The 20,531-nt window shown below is 41.2% G+C and overlaps 1 long non-coding RNA gene and 1 pseudogene across 1 annotated transcript; one reads left to right on the top strand and one right to left on the bottom strand.

The window, feature by feature from the left end:
• Positions 1 to 555: 555 nt before the first annotated feature.
• Positions 556 to 18,743, bottom strand: LOC146891619 (uncharacterized). The gene is made up of 5 exons (XR_014997082.2): positions 18,621 to 18,743; positions 11,319 to 11,382; positions 5,486 to 5,605; positions 4,116 to 4,254; positions 556 to 2,836 (listed from the first exon to the last, which is right to left on the bottom strand). It is a non-coding gene; the product is annotated as an uncharacterized LOC146891619 (long non-coding RNA).
• LOC148119668 (MICOS complex subunit Mic10 pseudogene) lies at positions 7,330 to 7,820 on the top strand (annotated as a pseudogene).
• Positions 18,744 to 20,531: the final 1,788 nt, after the last annotated feature.

Below are 20,531 nucleotides of genomic sequence, written 5' to 3'. Positions count from 1 at the left end.
CAGATGCAAGCAACCGAAAGATTAACATTCTGTCCAACGTGTGATTCAGGGCACACAAAGCGGAAGCTGCTGCGATGGGTTGATAGACTATTGCAGACTTAATAGGCTGACCAGCATGACCCCAGGTCGCACTACCTTTATCCGTACTACAGCATACCAGGGGCCCAGCGGAGACTGGGTAGCCAAAGCCATTAGCTGTCTTTCCGATGTGAATGGTGACCTTTACCAAGTGCCACCTTGTAGTAGTGCAACACACTTCTCTCTCCTACAGGCGGGAATGCTTATTTATGACAATTAGTATTTATTTAATTTTTGTGTAGTCTACCTGGTTTATAAGTTTAAGAGTTCAAGGTTATACTTGAAAATAGGGAGTTTGAGGCCAGCCTGGGAATGAAACTGTATCAAGAAGGAGAAGGGGAGGAGGAAAAAGCAGGGGAGGGTGGGGAGAAAAGGAATTTAAGTGCTGTAAAGTCAGATGGGCTAATAGTCCAGTTCATCAAACCACGTACATACATTTAAATTTAATTGTAAAGAACTTGCCAATAAAAGAAAAACACAAACCAAAATTAACAAGACCCAAAGTCTATATACATCTCAGCAAACTTCTATACAGTTAGAATCTCAATATTTTCTTAAATAACTTTTTTTTGAAAAACTAATCACATTGACATTACCCTGAATTTGGTCATATGCTATTCATCACTCAACAAATACGTGCCTCCCGGGTGCCAATCTGCACATCCAATGAGTGCCTTCGACGTCTTCGTGAAATCCACCAGTGACTCTGATTCATAGGCTGTGCTGGAGAATCTACCCTTAAGTACATCTCTTTCTCGGAACGGGTAAGTAGACAGACATCTAATGAAAATAGAAGCACTGTTGCACCTGCTACAAATAGAACCGTGCGAACTAGGTCCTGCGCTCCAGGCATAGCTGCACAATGAGTAACTTTTTTATTTCTTCAGTGCTGGAGACCGAGCCCAGAGACTTGCCCATGCTCTGTTAAATGCTTTACTGCTGAGCCATAGCCATGGCCCACAGCTGTACCACTTTTTATTAATTCTTCACTATGATCAGGCGTGGTGGGCTTGAGCTGTTGCCCCAGTTGCTTGTGAAGCAGAGGCAGGAGGATCACTTGAACTCGTGAAATCAAGGCTCTCTTAGATATACCATCCAGAGACTCTCGATGGAAGAAACAAACACTTCATACCAAGCAGACAGCAGAGCTCAGCACAACTAATGGAAGAAGATAAAATAGAGTCAACATATTCCCAAAAAGTATAAGCTTTTCTGCCGTCTTTAGTGTGTGTGCTTGTGTGTGTGTGTGTGTGTGTGTGTGTGTGTGTGTGTGCGCGCGCGCGCGCGCGCGTGTGGTTTGTGTTTTGCGGTAGAGCCTCACAGCATAGTCCTGGCTAGTCTGGAACTCACAGAGATCTACCGGCCTCTGCTTCCTGAATGCTGACTGGGATTACCATGTTCAGCTAAATAACTATTTTTAATAATCTCAAACTGAAAACAACATAATAATAGGGAAAATAATTGTGGTATATTAGCTCATCATAACCGATATAGCAACAAGAAAAGAACAAATTAGTTATATGCAGCAACTTGGATGAGTCTCACAAAAGAATGTCAAGAAAGGAAGCTGCATGTGAAATTGCACGCATTGTATCATCCTGCTTACATAAAATACGAAGCAGACAGACGTCATCTGCTAAGACCGGTCTAGTGATTCCTCCTGGAGGAAGTAGTGCCTGGAAGGAGACTTTTACTCTCTTTTTTTTTTTCCAGGGCAGGTGCTTGCCCTTGGGCCTCTCTTGCACCAGGCAAGTGCGTTAGCACTGACATTTATCCCCAGCCTTGGTTTGTGTCCTGTGATACTTGTCTTCAGAAGAGCAATTCATGAGCCCCCAGGCTATCATCATTCAAGCAACTGTCTCCTGGGGGCCCGAACCGAGAATCAGCAGTCAGGGCTGAAGCAGGAGCTTGTTCAGCTTCGTTCTCAACTGCTTAGTGAGTCTGAGGCCTACTTGGACTACACAGCAGCCTGTCTGAAAGCCCAAGCCCAAGATTTTCTTGTTGAAATAGGTTTTTAATCCATAAGATATATATGGACATATAAAATGAGCTAAAAACAGCAGACCCCTTATCAAATTTGTGCTTAAATTAGAAGTGATTACTTCTTGAATCCCTTAGTCAGCGCCTTGCTAACTTCCTCAGGCCCAGCAGGCTTCATGGGATTGGTTGCAAGGCCCAAGCGTCTGGCAGCCTCTCTGGGAGCCCATCTGTCAACGACTGAAAAACAAGCATGCACTCAGTTGCACAATGTGTATCAAGTCATGCAGTTCTATAAACGGAATACTTGATTTGCTCTTTAGTGGCCAGGCTCTGGTGCCCGGAAGGTGATTATACGGTGTCCGGTATTTATATCAACCTCAATCACTCACTGTCTACCGACGGGCTCTAATAAGATGCTCCAAGGCCTGTGTTTAATTCCCATGAATGACTTGTTGATTATCTACACTGCAGATTATCTGTCATAAAGTTTCTTTGTCCTGAGCCAGCCTCTTGTACTTTTTTAGACTACTTTTCTTACCACCCAGCTGGTGTGTGCAGGGCTGCAAAGTCAAACTCATTTTGATATTGGTGTAAATCAGTGGGGGAGTCATTTGGCAGTATCTGCAGTCATATTTGGTTGTCCCAGTTGTAGGAGGTGCTTTTTCCATCTCATGTTTCCATTGACAGACGCCAGAAGTGCTGACTGCTTCATTTACGAGATGCCCCGTTATGGAAATCATCTAGTCCAAAGTGTATGTAGTATTGAGGTTGGGAAGCCCTGGTATAAATAAAGATAAAGAATAGGGAAGTGATTTACAATTAGCAAATATATTTTTACCTGGAAATACACGTGACTTGGAAAGTTATCCTCAGCTTTAGACCCTCTATTCCACAGGTGTCCTCCTTTGACAAGGAGATTGGGCATTGCATGCGTGTTTATTAATCTCTGTGCATGTCTTTTGATGGTTATTCAAGGATGTATAATGTTCAAATTAGGATGATAAGCCTGCCCCTCCCCTCTTTGCAAATGGGAATGTGCTGGCCTTTGTTGAAAGGTTGGAGCTTGATCATGGGCAGCAGACAAACCATGTAAAGAAGATCTCAGGGACTCTTGACTAGGGTGTGTGGAAAATATTTTCCATGTCAGATCATTCAGCCTGTAAGAGGGTCAAGCCTATGGGTTTTTACAATTTTATTTCACCCAATTTTTGTATATTCTGTGTGTGTACATGAAAGGCCTGTTCAGTATCCTCATTTGACTCTGATGAACTGAGTTGCTTGCATGCTTGGTTCTGCATGACTGCACAAATTCTTGGCATAAACTTTCCTTTTCGTCCTCATACTGAAAGTGTGGTTAATTTTGTTATTTATTTATTTATTTATTTATTTATTTATTTTTAGATAAGGTATCCTGTAATCCAGGCCTGTGTTTGAATTTGCTGTGTGGCTGAGACTGACCTTGAATGCCTGACCCTCCTGCTTCACCTCCCAAATGCTAGAAAATCCAGAGGCGTGCTGCTGCATTCAGCAACTCTAGTTAATGCTGGCAGGTTGTGATTGGTTTTGTTTTGCTTTAATTTAAATTGAGAGAGGACTCAATGGTTAAGACTGCCTACTGCTCTTGTATGGGGCTCAGATTCAGCTCCCAGCACCCACATCTGGCGGCTCATAACTGTCTATACCTCCAAGTCTGGGGGGATCCAACACCTTCTTCACCCTCTTTTGTATTCTGAAGGGACTGTACTCAGGTGTACATAACCACACACAGAACACACATATATACATAATTTAAAATTTTAAATTGCATGTATTTACTTAATGTGTGTAAACATGCATGTGTTACAGCCCTCATGTAGAGGTCAGAAGACAATTTACACGAGTCAGTCTCTCCTTCCTCCACATGGGTCCTGGAGATGATGCTCACTAAGCATCTTGCTGGCCCCTCATACTGTTAGTTTGTTGTTCACATTTCTTTCAATGGTGAGCTTGTAGTGCTTCTAGATTTCCATTTCTTGGACAGCTCTTGAAACAGCATTTTTCATCTTAAATGAACTTACGGCATTTTATTTAGGAAAGACATCAGCGAGCCGCTATCTTGGGAGCAAGATTCCTGTACAACTCTTCCCAGTGTGAGCCTTCAGCATCTGAAGGATCGGCTCGAGCGGACCCAGACACATGCTCTTGTTAATTGTCCACCTAGGAACAAGACCACAGGTGTGTCAGAATTCAAACTCTTATGGTTGTCTAAACTGGTCTCTAAGGGAGAGGACTGGTCCAGGATCTTTGCAGGTGCTGTAAACAAAACCAGAAGATGCTAAAGGTCAAAATCTTTCCAACGTCCAACAAGAATGCACTCCTAGTCGACGGAGAGCATAATAAAGAAGTGTGGGCCCTAGAATCAGTCTACTCTCAGCTATTGATGTGTTCCTTTAAGCTTCCAAACAGGGGGTAACACATGGGGTATATTTCCTAAGCATGGCCGTAACTCAAACCCCCATCTTCTCCTCCAGACTCTGGAGTGGATTCAGGAAGGTAATTGGGTGACATTTTTTTTCTCCTGGATTTCCTGAAAACTGTTGATTTCACCTTGGAAAATTGGGTTCAAAAATACATCGTAGACTGTATCTCCATGTTGACGCCACCTCTAACCAAACTAAAGGGGGTAGTTAATATTATTTCACAAGCCTGGAAAGTTGATAACAACAAGAGGAATTTGCACCAAAGCTCTATTAATCAGTTTTTTTTAAAGAAACATAGCAGAAACTCGAAAGCTGTAAAGTAAACACGGCTGTCTCCTTACGTAAACTCGTAACTGGAAAGTTAGCAAAGAATCTTTTATAGCCGCAGGAACGGTGTGTAAAATAGTCCACATATGGCGGTAAAGAGCTGGTGTACTCAAACTCTGGAAAGCAAGGCAGTAAAGGACAGTGGTCTGGTGTCAAACAGGCCTCAAGTCAAACCCTGATTTGCCCCTTAGTAGTTAGGTGGTCTTTGACCACCTACATAAAACTGTCTTAGTCTCAGCTTTTTCATATTCAAAAAGGAGAGGAAATACTGGGGTTTAACTTTTAGAAATACTGAGTGATACAGTGTGTGTAAGATGCTTGTGGAGGCCTCAGTAAATAGGTTTGTATTTGATCTCTTTATTTGCCTGTTACTTTTTGGTTTCAGAGGTGAAATCCAAGGCCTCAAATATGCTAACTAAGCAATCTACCACTTATATTTATCTTTATTATATAATCAAGAAAGGAGCAGTGGTTTGGATGCTTGGCCGTGGATATAAGTGAGCGCGGCAAGATCATGGCACTTAATACATTTCACTGAATGCCAAGGTTGATCTGTAATAAGAACACTTGCTACCCTGTGTCAGTTTTCCATCACCGAGATGAAACATGAGGCAAGTCAAGTTATAAGAGAAAGGGTTTACTTTGGCTCACAGTTTTGGAGGTATCAGTCCGTGATTGGTTGGCGCATTGCTTTTGGGTCTATAGCAGACCATCATTATGGGCAGGTGTAGTTGAAGGTGCAGCTCACAGCAGCCAAGAAGCTAAAAAAAAAAAAAAAAAAAAAAAAAAAAAAAAAAAAAAAAAAAAAAGGAAAGAAAAGAAAAGATGGGACCAGAGTTCTAATATTTCCTTCAAGGGCACATTCAATGTCCTAACTTTTACCACTAGGCCCACCTCTTAAAGTTTCCACCATATTTCAGTAGGACCATAGACTTGTCACCAAGTCTTTCACACATGAGCTTTGGAAGGCGCTGATCCAAGCTGTAGTACTCCTATTCATATCTATTATTTTACCATGGGAAAGTGCACATCCCATTCCATCTGTGTGCGCCAGTGACCGTAAGTACCTTTGTAGTGTTGTAAATACTATCACAATATGCTTCTTGCTGTAACTACTTTTCCATCCCCAACAAAAACCCTGTATCTATTAAACAATAAAAGATTCTAATTTATGTTATTTTAGAATGATCCTCTTCTTCCTTCTCATTTTTCCTTCCTTTTACTCTTCCCCATTTTTCTTTTTCTCCCTTCCTCCTCCTCTGCTTCTTCTTGGTCATGTGGAAAACACAGGCCTTGGGCTTGGGAAATCTCTCCTTGCCCTATTTCATCTTCTTAACACTTTTCTTGGTTTTTCAGTTACCTGGATGTGGAAAGGAATGTGAGTGCAGGGACCTGTGGGAGGGAGAAGGGGTGCTGGACCCCAGGGAGCTGGAGGTAGAGCTGGTGGTGAACCACTTGATGTGGGCTGAGGGAACTGAACTTGGATCTTCTGCTAGAGCAGAGAGCACTCTCAACCCCTGCGCCATCTCTCAAGTCCCTATTTTATCTTTTATGTAAAATGAAGCATATTTCTATTTTAAAATTATCACTTAGAAAATACATGTAAAAAGAAAAATGAAATAAGCAAACAGCATCAACATTTTACTATAGAGTCACGATAAGCCTTCCTCTTACAAACACATATGTATATGGGATTATAAATCTAATAAAACTGTAGTACCTATTACTAATTTTTAAGTTCATTTTCTTTACCCCCATTAAAAATTCTTTATCTAGCAAAGTTGATAAAAGGCCATGGAGAATGGTCAGAAAACAACATCTTCGGTTTAAAAGGCTTTTACGGGGAAGCAATGAGGAGAGAGAAAAAAATGTTTTTACAAAGACCACCTTATCTGAGGATGAATTCTTCCTCAACCTGCAACTCTCAAAAGCCCAGCTCCACCCACCGCCTAGAGTGTCTCAAGTGAACAAAAATAAATGAAAACTTTTGTTTATTTGTCTGCTTTTGTTTTTCGCGACAAGGCTTCTCTGTGAAAACAGCCCTGGCTGTCCTGTAACTCCCTCTGTGACCAGCGTAGAGATCCGCCTGCCTCTGCCTCCTGACTGCAGGGATTGAAGGCGGCATGCAGCACCACCACTGCCACCCAGCAAATGAAAATCTTTTAAAGATACAGTGTACAAACTCAAACATGAGGAATGGAATGGGTGGTGGGAAAGGAATGCAGGGAAACCAAATATATCTTGATCATGTAAATATCTAAATGTTTCGTTACAAACAAAATTTGAAATAAAATCTATAAAACTCTAATGCCAAGGGAAACAAAGGAATCACACTGGAACTGAAGCCCTTCCCTGGGAGGGCAGAACCAGGCAGATTCCAGGAAGAGGAGGAGGGGAGGGAAAAGAAGGGGGGAGGGAGGAGGAAAAGGAAGGGAAAATGAGAAGGAAGAAAGGGATCATTTTAAAATAACAAGTTAGAAGACAGAGCGCGGGGGCCGGCCGTGAGCTGCTCTGGAGTTGCCGGTGGGGAACATGTCGGAGTCCGACCTCGGCAAAAAGTGGGACCGGTGCATGGCCGACGCGGTGGTGAAGCTAGGTACTGGTTTTGGATTAGGAGTTGTTTTCTCACTCACCTTCTTTAAAAAATGTGGCCATTAGCCTTTGGTTCTGGCGTGGGATTGGGGATGGCCTACTCCAACTGTCAGCATGACTTACAGGCTCCGTATCTTCTACATGGAAAATTTGTCAAAGAGCAGTGACTTATGCTGAGAACATCCCAGCGGGAAGAAGGAGAAACCATGTTTATTCCTCAGGAATACTGAAGTGCCCTGGAGTGCGCTGACGTCCTGTGACAGTGTCCTCAGCAACACTTTCAACTCCAGCCACTGTTTATGTGTTTGAAACCAAGTCTGTTTCTTTTGTATTTTCTCTTTGGAAATTGTAAGGAGGTGATCTTAAATAAATTAAAAGTGGGAAGCCAAAAAAAAAAAAATAACAAGTTAGAATTAGAACTTGAAAAAAATCAAGTCCAAATGCATCTAATTGTTGCACAGCCAGTTGTGGTGATATTTTGTTTGTAATCTAACAAATAAAGCTTGCCTGAAGATCAGAGAATGGAGCTAGCCATTAGTTAGTCACAGAAGCCAGGCGGTGGTGGCACACGCCTTTAATCCCAGCAACTGGGAGACAGAGGCAGAGGGATCTCTGTGAGTTCAAGGCCACGCTGGGCAACACTAGATTGAATCAGACTCAGACGAAACAGAGTCAGGCAGTGGTGGCTCACACCTTTAATCTCAGCACCAGGGAGATGGAGGTGGGAAGTGGTATGGCTGGGTGGAGAGAGGAATATAAGATGGGAGGAGACAGGAGCTCAGATGTGGTCTGGAGATGCAGTTGGAGGATTCGTAGAGATGGATGCAGTCTGAGGATTCGTAGAAGAGATAGGATCACCCGTTTGGTCTGAGCATTGGTAGAGAGGTAAGAACTCTAGTGGTTGGCTTCTCTGCTTCTCGGATCTCTTAGCTTTCACCCACTAATATCTGACTGCGGGTTTTTATTATTAATAACAATTAGAACTCGTGCTACAGCTAGTGCAGCCCAAACAGTGAGCTCCAGGTTCACTGAGAGATCCTGTCTCAGACACTAGGAGTATTTAACAGGAAGACACGCCACTTTGACTTCTGGCTTCCACATGTGCACATTCAGACATGCCCATCTGCATACATGTGCACACATATGCACACACACACACGAATTTAATGCAAATGAATAATATTGTCATTAACATAAAGCTCTTAAGCATGAATGATGAAAGTAAAATGCCAGCAAATAGAAGTGGAAAGACTCTATAGGAATTCCTTATTAAATTTGAATTAGAACTATCATTACTGGGGCTGGAGAGATGGCCCAATGATTAAGAGCACTGGCTGCTCTTCCAGAGGACACAGGGTCAATTCTCAGCACCCACATGGCAGCTCATGCCTGTCTGTGACTCCAGTTCCAGGGCTTCTGACACCCCCACACAGACACACAGACAGGCAAATACCAATGATTATAAAATTGAAAAAAAGAAAATATTATTACTGTGGTCATTTCCTTTCCCTACTAGGACCACATAGATGGTCCTAGAGTTAATGATGATTTGACTGCTGTTTTACAGCTTTCCAGGGACTTCAAGGAGACATGGATTCAGCAGATTCTAAAGGTTGATCTAGCCTGGAGACACGATGGTACTCTTAAGGGGTGAGGAGCACCACTGAATGAGGCTCCCAGTCAGCGTAAGGTCACCCTAGGAAAAATGTCAGTTCTTTAGAGTGGGCTTTGATGCCAGTTTATTTTTGTTGTTATTTTGTTTTTGTTTATGCAGGTATTCTGTAAATAATATGAAGTATTCCCTGTTTTCTTATAAAATAAGCTGTGTAGTAAATGATTTTGCCCAACTGTGTCCTCATAACATGCTCAGAGCATGTGTCAAGTAACAAGCACTAGGCTGAGCTACCGTGTTCAGTAGAGTAGGTATATTAATTTGGACTTGGTATTTTCAAGCTCTAATGAGTTTAGCATGTTGGCAACATAAGTCTTTATAAATTGAGGAGTATCTATGTATGTGTTTCAGTAATTGAAAGAGCAGTGATGAAGTAAATTATGATTCAGGCAACAATTGTCATTGGTTGAAGCAGTTGGAAGGCTGATGGGAGCTGACCAAGGAGGCTAAGGCTGTAAGACTATGCCAGTCTTCAGAAGAGGAAAACCCAGGCATACGGGCCTCCTGATGGGTGCTTGTACTCTGAGGGTCGGGGGTGTTGCCTCCAGGTCTGGTAAGCACTCTAAAGGTAGTGATCATTTACTCAGTTCAGGAGATAAAGGAACAAGTTAAATGACACCCCAAGAAAATACATAGTGCACAAAAGTGCCATTTTATTGTTTGTTATTGTTTGAAAATTGGATCTTGCTTTATAAATCAAGTTGGCCACAGACTAAAGTTTCTTTTGTCTCAGTCACCCAAGAGCTTGAATTACAGAGTGATGTTTTGCTGATTTTCCTATTTTTCATGTGTATGTGGGGTGTGTGTGTGTGTGTGCGTGTGTGTGTATTGGCAGCACACACCAACATCAAGAATCATCCTCCCTCACTTGTCCACCATATTCATTGGGTCAGGGTCTCTCAATCAAACCCAGAGCTCACAGATTTGATTAGTCTTGCTAGCCGGCTTGCTCTGGGGATCCCCTGCCTCTGCCTTCTGAGGCTGGAATGATGAGTAGGTCACCACACCCACTGGACATTGATGAACTCCAGTCCTCAAGCGCCTTAACTGCAGAGTCATCTCTCTAGCTCCTAGGTCTCTGTTTCAAAAGCAACAGCGTTTCCCTTGTAAGACGTGTGAATGAATCATGCCAAAGCTTTTTAGAGAAAGCTAATGAAGCTTGAAATCCAATCTGTTTAAAAATATTTCTGAAGATTAAGCAAAACACACCAGATTTTTGAGTCTACAGTGTTTCCTTGGCCTCAAAGAAACTTCAGATGTTCTTTTGAAATCTTAAAAATCCTTAAATATATTATTAGACATTTCGATTCTTTTGTAGTAAAAAACTATGTGTAATTTCCCCAAGCAATAATTTGAATCAGATAACACTTACACCTATTCAAGGCAATAAAATTTATATACCGAACTACATATTCCTGTGCTGGTGAGAAAACTCAGTGGGTAAAGATGTTTATTGCTAAACTTTATGACCTAACCACCATTTCAGAACCCACGTGGAGGAAGGAGAGGAAGGACCTGCACAAGTACATTGTAACACATGTGCTCTTCCCATAAATAATACGTGTTTTAAAAAATTAAAAACACAAGTTTTCTAAAACATGTCACAGAAACAATGAGTTAATTATAAATTATGATTACTAAATAGTTAATTTCCCTTGGTGCTATGATAATACTTAACAATAGAGCTATGACCTAGCATTCTAGTACTTCACTGATATAAATTGCTGGTCCTTCCAACAATTATATAGATTTCAGTGCCTTTATTTCTCCCATTTAGCAAATTTTACTTACCTAGGGATCTTTGTGGCGCTGATATTAAAATCCGCACATTTTGGTTTACTAGACTTAAGGATCACATGTTCCAAATCAGCCAATTATGATATATTTTATGGCATAAATTTTAGAGGTTCAAAGGTTGTTGGCTCAGTGCAGTTGTGCCTTTTATGTCACATGTTAAAAAGACATAAAAATTCTCTGGCAGTGATGCTGCACACCTTTAATCCCAGCACTTGGGAGGGAGAGGCAGGTGGATCTCTGTGAGTTTGAGGTCAGCCTGGTCTACAGAGAGAGTTCCAGGATAGCCAGGGCTACGCAGAGAAACCCTGTCTTAAAAACATAGATAGATAGATAGATAGATAGATAGATAGATAGATAGATAGATAGATAGATAGATAGATGATAGATAGATAGATAGATAAAAGAAAACTTACTAACAGATGAATCTGTAATGATACTGAAGATTCTTTCCAGTTGCTGAAGATAGGTTTATAAATCCTGTAGGAAAAAGATATTTCTGTAGATGGCATTTTATTGAAATCAAGAATAGATATATTTAAAAAGAGGAGCTTTGCAAATGTTTTCTTTATTACATTCTTTGTGGAATACACTCTGGCAAAATAGAAGACCTTCCAGAAATCATGTCACTGAGCACGAAATCCCACTCTACACAGAAGCACCATTGATGCCAACGGGAGTTCTGTGAATGGAACAAACGCTGAACTTGACCTTGTAATGTTTAAACTGCAATCCTCCCCGATCTTGGCAGAGCCTGGCTTCCCACTGAAAGGAGCTATGGTCTGTGCAGGGATTACACAGCAGGTTAACAAGCTAGTTCTTCGCTTCTTTCGGAGCAACAGATGAGACACATAAAACCTTCTTTCAGGGCTATTACGTACTTTCAAAAACAAAGGCTTTCAATAAGGCAATGTGAGCAGGTAAAAGGTGAATGGGAGTTTACTTGGGTAATGATTTTAAAACTACGTTCTACTCTAGTGGCTGAGAATCATCAATGAGTCCTAAACGGGTGACTGGAAAGGAGACCAAGGATAAAGGCATCAATTTTGAAAGTAAGTATCAACTGAGCCTTGTTTATGTTACATTGTGCAAGTGTACAGAGCGGTTACCAGAAACATTCCAGTGCAGTGATACTTGATTTAATTAAATAAAGTTAAGACAAAATACACATCTTTAAAAAAATAAAAAGAAAGAAAGAAAGAAAGAAAAAGAAAAGGCCGTGGGATGGTTCAGTGAGTGGGCAAAGGTATCTGCTCGGCAAGCCTGGTGATCTGTGGTTGATCCCTGGAATCCACAGTAAAAGTTGATGGAAAAGAATGGACTCCACAAAGTTGTCCTTTGACCTCCACATGTGCACTGTGGCCTGTGCTTCCCTCATTCCACACATATCAGACACACACAACAATAATGAAAGAAAATGTGAGTCTTTATTTCAAAGTGAGCATGGTGGCTCATTTATGCACTCCCAGGACTTACGAGGCTAAGGCAGGAGGAGTACCATGAGGCCAGACTGGGCTGTCATAGTTCCAGGCAGGTCTGGGTCATGGAATGCCCTTATCTCAAAAGAATAAAAGCAAATCAGACATATAAAACAGGTAAACAGCTGCAACAAAGAGAGAGAGAGTGTGTGTGTGCATGGTATGCATGTGTGTGTGGATGTGTGTATGTGTTGGTCTTTGTTGTGGAATATTACATAAACTATGCAAAAATGTGGCATATTTGTTTATACTGCATTTGTTTAATGATGTAAAGATGTATTGCTTTGCCTGCCTAAGGCATCTGATTGGTGTAATAAAAAGCTGAACGGCCAATAGCTACATAGGAGAGGAATAGGTGGAGCAGGCAGGCAGAGAGAATAAGGAGAAGGAGGAATGTAGTTGAGAGACAGACAGGGGGGGGGGCTATTCAGACAGCCAGACTCTTGGAATAGGACATACAGAATGAAAAAAAGATAAAAAGCCCAAAGGCAAAACGTAGATGAAGAGAAACAGATTAATATAAGCTGTAAGAGCTAACGGGACAAGCATAAAATAAGGACAAGTTTTTGTGGTCGATAATAAGCCTTTGTGTTGTGATTTGGGAGCTGGTTGGTGAGAAGGCTGGCTACAGATCTTAGTTATGAGCTCTCTCACTTAGCAATGGCTGCAGTCCATGTTAAAAATGCTGCAAGACCCCCCACCCCAGATGGTGGGGGAGTAGGCAGCGGGCCCACAGAGCAGCTAGTACCAGGCAGAGAAGGCTGCCGATTCCCGAGCTGTGGCTGGTCCCAGGCAGAGACACATGGCGGGCGGGCTGGTCCCAGCCAGCCCAGGGGTGTGAGTAGGTGGTGGGTAGAAGGCACATGGACAGACACATCGTACAGAATAGAATTGGATATTTATTACTCAGAGGAGGGGGGGGGGGAAGGAGAAGAGAAAGAGAGAGAGAGCAAGAGAAAGGGGAGCAGGAGAGAGGGAGTGCGCACGCCAAAAGGGGAACAGTGAGAATCAAGATGGTGAGAGGAGGGGGAGAGGTCGCCAGGAGTGGGCGTGGCTTGTCTCTTAAAGTGACAATTAACCATAACAGTCCAAAAATCAGAGAGAAAAAGGTCTTTAATCACTATCTACCCTGTTCTACTGAGGCACTTGAATAACACTGTTAATAAGGTCCTATTTTAGGCTGTTTAGGGTGGAATGTTTTTGTCCTCCCCTTGTATACTTCATAAACTGCCTATCTACATCAATACTGAAAAATTGCCTATATATTAGAAAGAAAGGAAAGAGATCAGTTTTTGTTTGGAGAGAGCATATGAAAAAGGTAAAGATAGGGAAATATTTGAAAATAAAATTGAAATTCCTTTGCTTTCATTTAACAGATTATGAATTATGCAAAAAAAAAAAAAACCAGACCTAAACCCAATGATTTAGAAGTGAAATGTTTTCTTGCTGTCAGTATAGAAAACCTACTGGCACCAGAACTAAAAGTAATTCAAAGGCTACAGGTAGTTTAATAGTTGGTGCTCATGGGCTGCTCCCTGGTAGCTGGGTTCACATCCCAGCCCTGTAGTCTCCTAGCTACCTAATCTTTTGCAGACAGGTTATCTATTAACTGGCGTCATAACTTACTGTTCTAATAAGGATGCATTGAAGACGAGAGTGAAGTGAAGGGCTTGGGAGAACTGTATAAAGGGCAGTCTGTGCTGCTGTGTCAGCTGCAGACGTAAGTCAGCTACTTCCTTAGAGAGCCGAGGACAGCGGGAGCCATGAACCTTAAAGTCCAAGGACGTTTTCAGAGAGGCCTTTTGTTTCTTCACCTCTCTGCTCAGGAGGCTGAGGATCTTGTCTCCTGGTGAAACCAGGCAACTTAAGCATTGGAAAAGCTGCCTCCAGCTGCTTTCTTTCTTTTTAACAAATGCAGAACTGTATGTGTACGGGAATTTATTCTGCCAGGAATGGAACCCTGGGCTTGGTGCATGTTAGACAAGTACTCTACAAGTGAATTATATCTGTAGCCTTGTTATGTCTTCTATTACAGATTAAACATTTCCATACTAGCCCCGGGTGGTGGTCATACACATCTCTACTCCCAGCACGTAGGAGGCAGAGGCCGCAGATCTCGGTGAGTTTGAAGTCAGTCTGGTTTACAAAACGACTCCAGGGCAGCCAAGGCTGTTTCACAGAGAAACCCTCTCTTGGAGTGGGGGAATAAAAATTACCATACTTAATGTCATGCCATTTATTTAATATATTTTTTGCTGTCATTTTGAGACAGGGTCTCATGTAGTCCAGGGCCTTGTTTCACACAGCTATGTAGCTGAAGATAACATTGAACTTCCGATCCTGAACCTCCACCTCCCTTGTAATGCTGGGATTACAAGTTTACACCATAAAGAGTGGTGATTTTTTTCAAATTTTAACTCAGCTTTCCTCCTTATACATACAACATAAATAGTTTTCTGCTTTTGGTGGAAAATGTAATACTAAACTCCCCTCGATTCGGTCAGCAAAATTTAGCTGTCTTCCTCTCTTTGCTCGTACATTGCTTTTGACAAATTTATTTCAGTTTTCAAGATATTTCATTCTGCGTGAGATACATGCAGGTCTTTGGAGGTGGAGGTGTGAGGATGAGCAATTCAAAACTCACCATGCCTACATAGTGAGTTTGTGAGACCAGAGAGATGGCTTGACAGTTAAAGGGCCCTGGCTGCTCATCTAGTGGACACGAGTTTGGTTCCAAGCACCTCTCAGGGGATCTGATACCTTCTTTTAGTCTTCATGGGTACCTGCACACATGTGATATTCACATAAGCACACACATACACACACATTAAAAAAATAAATCTTGTCAGATAGTGGTGGCACATGCCTTTAATTCCAGCACTCAGGAGGCAGAAGCAGGCAGAACTCTGTGAGTCTGAGGCCAATCTGGTCTATAGAGTGAGTTCCTGTCTTAGCCAGGGCTAAATGGAAAAACCCTGTCTCAAAATACCAAATAGAAACCAAAATAAGGGGTGTGAGACACCCCTGGGCTACATGAGATCCCATTTCAAAAATTGAAATGAATAATAATAAAGAGATTTTTATTTTAATCTCTCATTCTGGGCATACTTTAGTCTATTTAAAATTTTATAGGATTTTTAAGAAGACTTTTTAAAAATATATATGAGTGTTTTGCTTGCATATATGTTTGGATACTATGTGTGTATCTGGTGACTACAGAGGTCAGAATCAGGCACTGGATTCCCTGGAACTGGAGTTATCGACAGTTGTGAGCTGCCATGTGGGTGCTGGGAATTGAACATGGGTCCTCTAGAAGATTAACCAGTGCTCTTAACTGCTGAGTCATCTTTCCAGCCCTTTTATTTTTATTTTAAAAATGATGTTAAGCCTTACTTCGCCTTCTGCTCAGATCCGGGTACTTTCTCATTAGTTGTCTTAATGATAATCTGCAAGAAGCAAATCCAAGGGTGTGTGGGGAGTAGTGCAAGCCCATGGTAACAAGAAAGGAGTCTCTCTCCTTCCTCTGAGCCCCTGAAGCAGCTCCACACTTGTTTCCTTGGATATTCCCACGGGAGTCTCCAGGACTCACCGAACTGTGCACTACCAGCCTGGCAGAGAATTGCGAAGTTGCTTCCCTTAGAAGCTCAAACTCATCAGCACTATTCTTCTGGAGGGCTGCTATGTGACCAACTCTTGTGGTTTGCTAGAATTGTTTGCCACTATCTCATCCTGTTCAACCCTTATTTGGAAGCATCTCATACAGGTGTTCCTGCTGGGGATGGGCTTCAGGAATTTCTGCAAATACCAAAGTCCTCAGCTGCTCAAGTCCCCTGTATAATAGCAGAGTACTTGCTTGTAACCTGTACACATCCTCCCACACACTGTAAAATAAATCTAGGTGCTTTACAATGCGTAATAAAATGTGCATTCTATGTAAATGGTTATAGTGTATTGTTTAGGGAACAATAAGAAAAAAGTCTACAAATGTTCAGTGCAGATAAAGTGTTTTTCTTCCCAATATTTCCAGTCTGTTGAATCCGTGTGAGACGCCAAGATATTGAAAGCCAATGTATCTTTAAAAACGTGTTTTCCAAAGTCTATAGTACCGGAATTTGGATAAACTATGGAAAACCTATGCCCAGAAGCCTGGTAGTTTAGGTGGAGGGAATATGCCCAAGCTTGACACTTCCTGGGTACCACTCTCCAACTTCTTTACATGTGTCATTCAGAGTGACACCTGAAAGACCCTGTCTACATTCTGGGGCCAGGGGTAAAGCATTTTAACTCCAGTCGGCTTGTCATCAAGTTGGGCTACTTCCCTTTGTGTCCACATCATTGGAGCTCCCTTGGACTGTGGCTCAGAACAGTTCTCTTTGCTTGACAATATTGAAAAGCAAATATTCCAACTAGCAGAAGCCAGCAGGGGGTTTAGATATCTTAGGTTCAAATGGGGTTGTTCAACCCAGAGTTCGGGTTCCATTACTATGACTATTATTAATAATAGTTTAGTGAGATAGAATCTCATGTATCCCATGGTGGCCTCAGTCTATGGAGCTGAGGACGATGTTGAACTTCTGATCCTCCTGCCCCTACTTCCTGAGTTTCTGAGTGCTAGGGTTACACACCCATTTATGGGGCACTGGGATGGAAGTCAGCATTTCTAGCCTGCTAGGCCTGCATTGCACCAACTGAGCCTCCTTCCTACCCTTCTGTGTTTTCAAATGGTCATTGACTCTTTATACTGTGTGTGTGTGTACACCACCAGTCTATGTCTTTTGTTAATTGTTCATTGGACTGTTATTCTCTCTCATAAGGGATTTTTATATATTACAGATATTAACTACTATATCTTACATCTTTTTTTGTCTTAGCCTGCTATTTATCTTTCAACTTTGTTTATGATGTCTTTTGCCAGTAGGAGTTTGAAAATTTCAAGTAGTTGTATCTGTCAGTCTTTTCTTTGGTGTTTGCTGGATTGTTCTATGTTTGGATTCCTCTGTGGTGGCAGTGTGGCAGAAGAGCGGGTACTGGGCTCTTTCTCCTCTCTTCTCCTCTTTGCACCTCCTCCACCTTTCTTCTTCACCCCTTTGCAGCACTAGGGATTGAGCCTAGGCCCTGACCCACACTAGACAAGCACTCTGCCCCTGAGCAATATCCCCATCCTCAGAGAACCAGGCTTTAATTAACTTGTAGTGTGACTCAGGGACAACTGTCAAACCTATGGGATTTTTTTCAACCTATAAAATTAGTTGAAGCGAGATGACTTCTTCCTGATTATTTAAAATTACAACTTCTAGTTTTAAGAGCTTCTTCTCTTTTTTCAAATCCTTTTACTTTTCTTTTTAATGTTAATGTTTATTAATTTTTAAAAAAAATTTCTAGCAACAAAATAAAATATAAGATAAAACAAAAACCATCATATTGAAATCGGACCACATAGGCCAACAGAAAAATAAAAGAGAGGATTTCTCTGTGCAGCCCTGGCTGTCCTGGAACTTGCTGTAGACCAGGCTGCCCTCAAACTCAGAGATCCACCTGCCTCTGCCTCCCAGGTGCTGGAGCTAAAGGCATGGCCACCACTGCCAGGCTTAAGAGCTTATTTTCTGTAAGGAGACCAAACATTCTTCATAAGACAAATATTTATTTACCTATCAGTATTTTTAGAGTATAATATCTAGCTACTGCCTAAATTATTAAGAATACTAAATTTTTGGTCTTTGAGTTAATAACTTGAATTTTTATATAAAACATGATGAGTTAATACCTTCTATAGGTGACAGACTTTCTTTTTTTTTTCAAAGTTTATTAAATTATGAAAGTTTCCATTTCCGCCCCTCCTCCCAACACCCTCCCATTCCCCCCTTCCCCCTCCTCCTCCCTCTCCATCCCTAAGAGCAGTCAGGGCTTCCAGCCCTGTGGGAAGTTCAAGTTCCTCCCCCCTCCCTCCAGGTCCAGGAAGGTGAGTATCCAAACAGACTGGATCCCAAAAATCCAGTATATGCAGAGGAAACAAGTCCCAGTGTCACTGTCAATGGCTTTTCAGAAAGACTCGGGCCAGCCACATTCAGAGAATCTGGCCACATTCAGAAAGACAGACTTTCTTTAAAAAAAAAAAAAAAAAAAAAGAGGCACTACATTTAACATGGAATTGAATGTTTCCATACTGTGTTAGTCACTTTTAGTCACTGAGACAAAATACTTGAGATAAATAACCTAAGGGACATAAGCAACTTATTTTACCTTGGAGGTTTCATTCCACAGTCAGACGGCTCCATTGCTTTGGCCCTGGGGCAGGCAGAGCAACACAGCAGAGGCCTGGGTTAAAGAGGAGTGGCTCACCTCGTCTGGGCCACTGGGAAGCCGAGACAGGCAAGGAAGAGTCCAGAGACTAGTATACTTCTTAAATGAACCCTCTTGGTGGCCTCGTGTTAACCATCGACACAGCCCTCATGATCCATCACCTCTCAGAAGTCCATCATCTGGCAACATTTTAACACATGGCCTTCAAGGAAGATGTTCAGAGTCAGATCCTAACATACGCCATGTAGTTGCCAAGTCAATGAACGTTTAATATTGCTTATGTTGTTTTAGATATAACAAATGATGGTTTACTTTGGTAGTGTTTACAATATGCTTGAATGTCCACCACTTTGTTTGGCACTTGAAATAACCATATATATGTGCGTGTATATTCATATAATATAGTTAAAATAGGGCTTAATTTCCCATTTTATAAGTGATTTTTTTAGACGGTTCTCAACTAGTAAGTGCTGGTATTAATCCCTGAACTTTTCTACAACATGATCATATTGATAAGAAAGATTCTATCTGCAGCAGATGAAATAGAAATATGAGTTATCTATCAAACAAAAGCCATGAAAAGGAGCCAGGGAGGAAGTGCTTCTAGCGCTCAGCAGGCTAAACAGAAGGGCTGAAGATCTAGGCCAGCCTGAGCCACACAGAGACCCCCTAAAAAGGAAAAGTATAAAAACAAAATATTCTTTGAAATTTATAAACAAAGTATTTTAAGATATTGAGAACGTTTTCTTCTCCGCATGTTTGTGTTTACATACAGAAGTATGACAAAATACCTGGTGGAAGGTAAGTTGTCTTTTACTAGGAGTCGAGTATGCAGTATAGCAGGAAAATGAAGCTATGCTATGTAAAGTCCCACATAAGAAAAGAAAATAATCTCCAAGGGAGTTTCAAGAGGGAGAAAGAAATTAAGCACCTATCATAGAGGAAAACTGGGAGAGAAAAAAAAAAAACAGGAATAATTAAAAACTAAGAAAGCTGAAATAGGTGGCTGCTGGGATGGTTGACATTAATTCAAAATAAAAATAAAGAGATTGGATGGGGAACTGGCATAAAAATAAAGAGATTGGATTAGAGGAAACAGGAAAGAGAGATGAAACATTTAAAATTACGTTGCTATTTGGACAGCAGTGTGGAAGGAAATTTGCAGGCTATTTCCAGAGAATAAATTTATCTGTAAGAGAAGAAATTAAGCCTAGTAAAGCATATCCAGAATTACTTTAGCAGACCTAATTGAGAAATATCATTTTTCCAAATACTGCCTAAACCAGATTTAGACAAGATTTATCCAGTATTACAGTTATGATATGCCAGCCTTTAACAGTGTAAAGAGGTTTTACTTTTTCTGAGATGGGAAAGATACAAGCCTTAACTAGAAGACAGCTTTTTAAAAATTTAGCTGGTATTTTAGAGCAGAGCATTAAGCCACTTACTGTACCTCAAATTATTTTTAATGCCTATTCATCCATGTGCTATTTTGCTGGTATTTTAAGTAGTTTTTAAATAAAATGCTATAAGAAAACTTTTAATTAATGAAATGTAGACTTGATTAAGTAGGGGAAGAGTAATTTTGTTACCTAAAGAAAGATTTATTATTATTTCTTGCCTCACTTGGAATTGCAAGCCTGCATGGATGAGCAATGCATAGCAATATTTACATTTTTGTTGATTTAACATTGCTAAAATTTTTTTTAAATGTATATTGTAATAGGATAGAAATAGACTATAATTCATGCTAGGAAGAAGTAGATCAGCAAGGAAGCAGAGGTGGAAATGATTCGCGTAATTGCTTATAGACCCAGGACAGTTTGGGTTTCATATTTGTCACCCTGTGTA

Source organism: Myodes glareolus, chromosome 15 (genome assembly GCF_982192425.1).
Source record: "Myodes glareolus chromosome 15, mMyoGla1.1, whole genome shotgun sequence".
Taxonomy (NCBI): Eukaryota; Metazoa; Chordata; class Mammalia; order Rodentia; family Cricetidae; genus Myodes; species Myodes glareolus.
The sequence above is the reverse complement of the archived record's forward strand: the minus strand, read 5'-3'. Positions and strand labels throughout refer to the sequence as shown.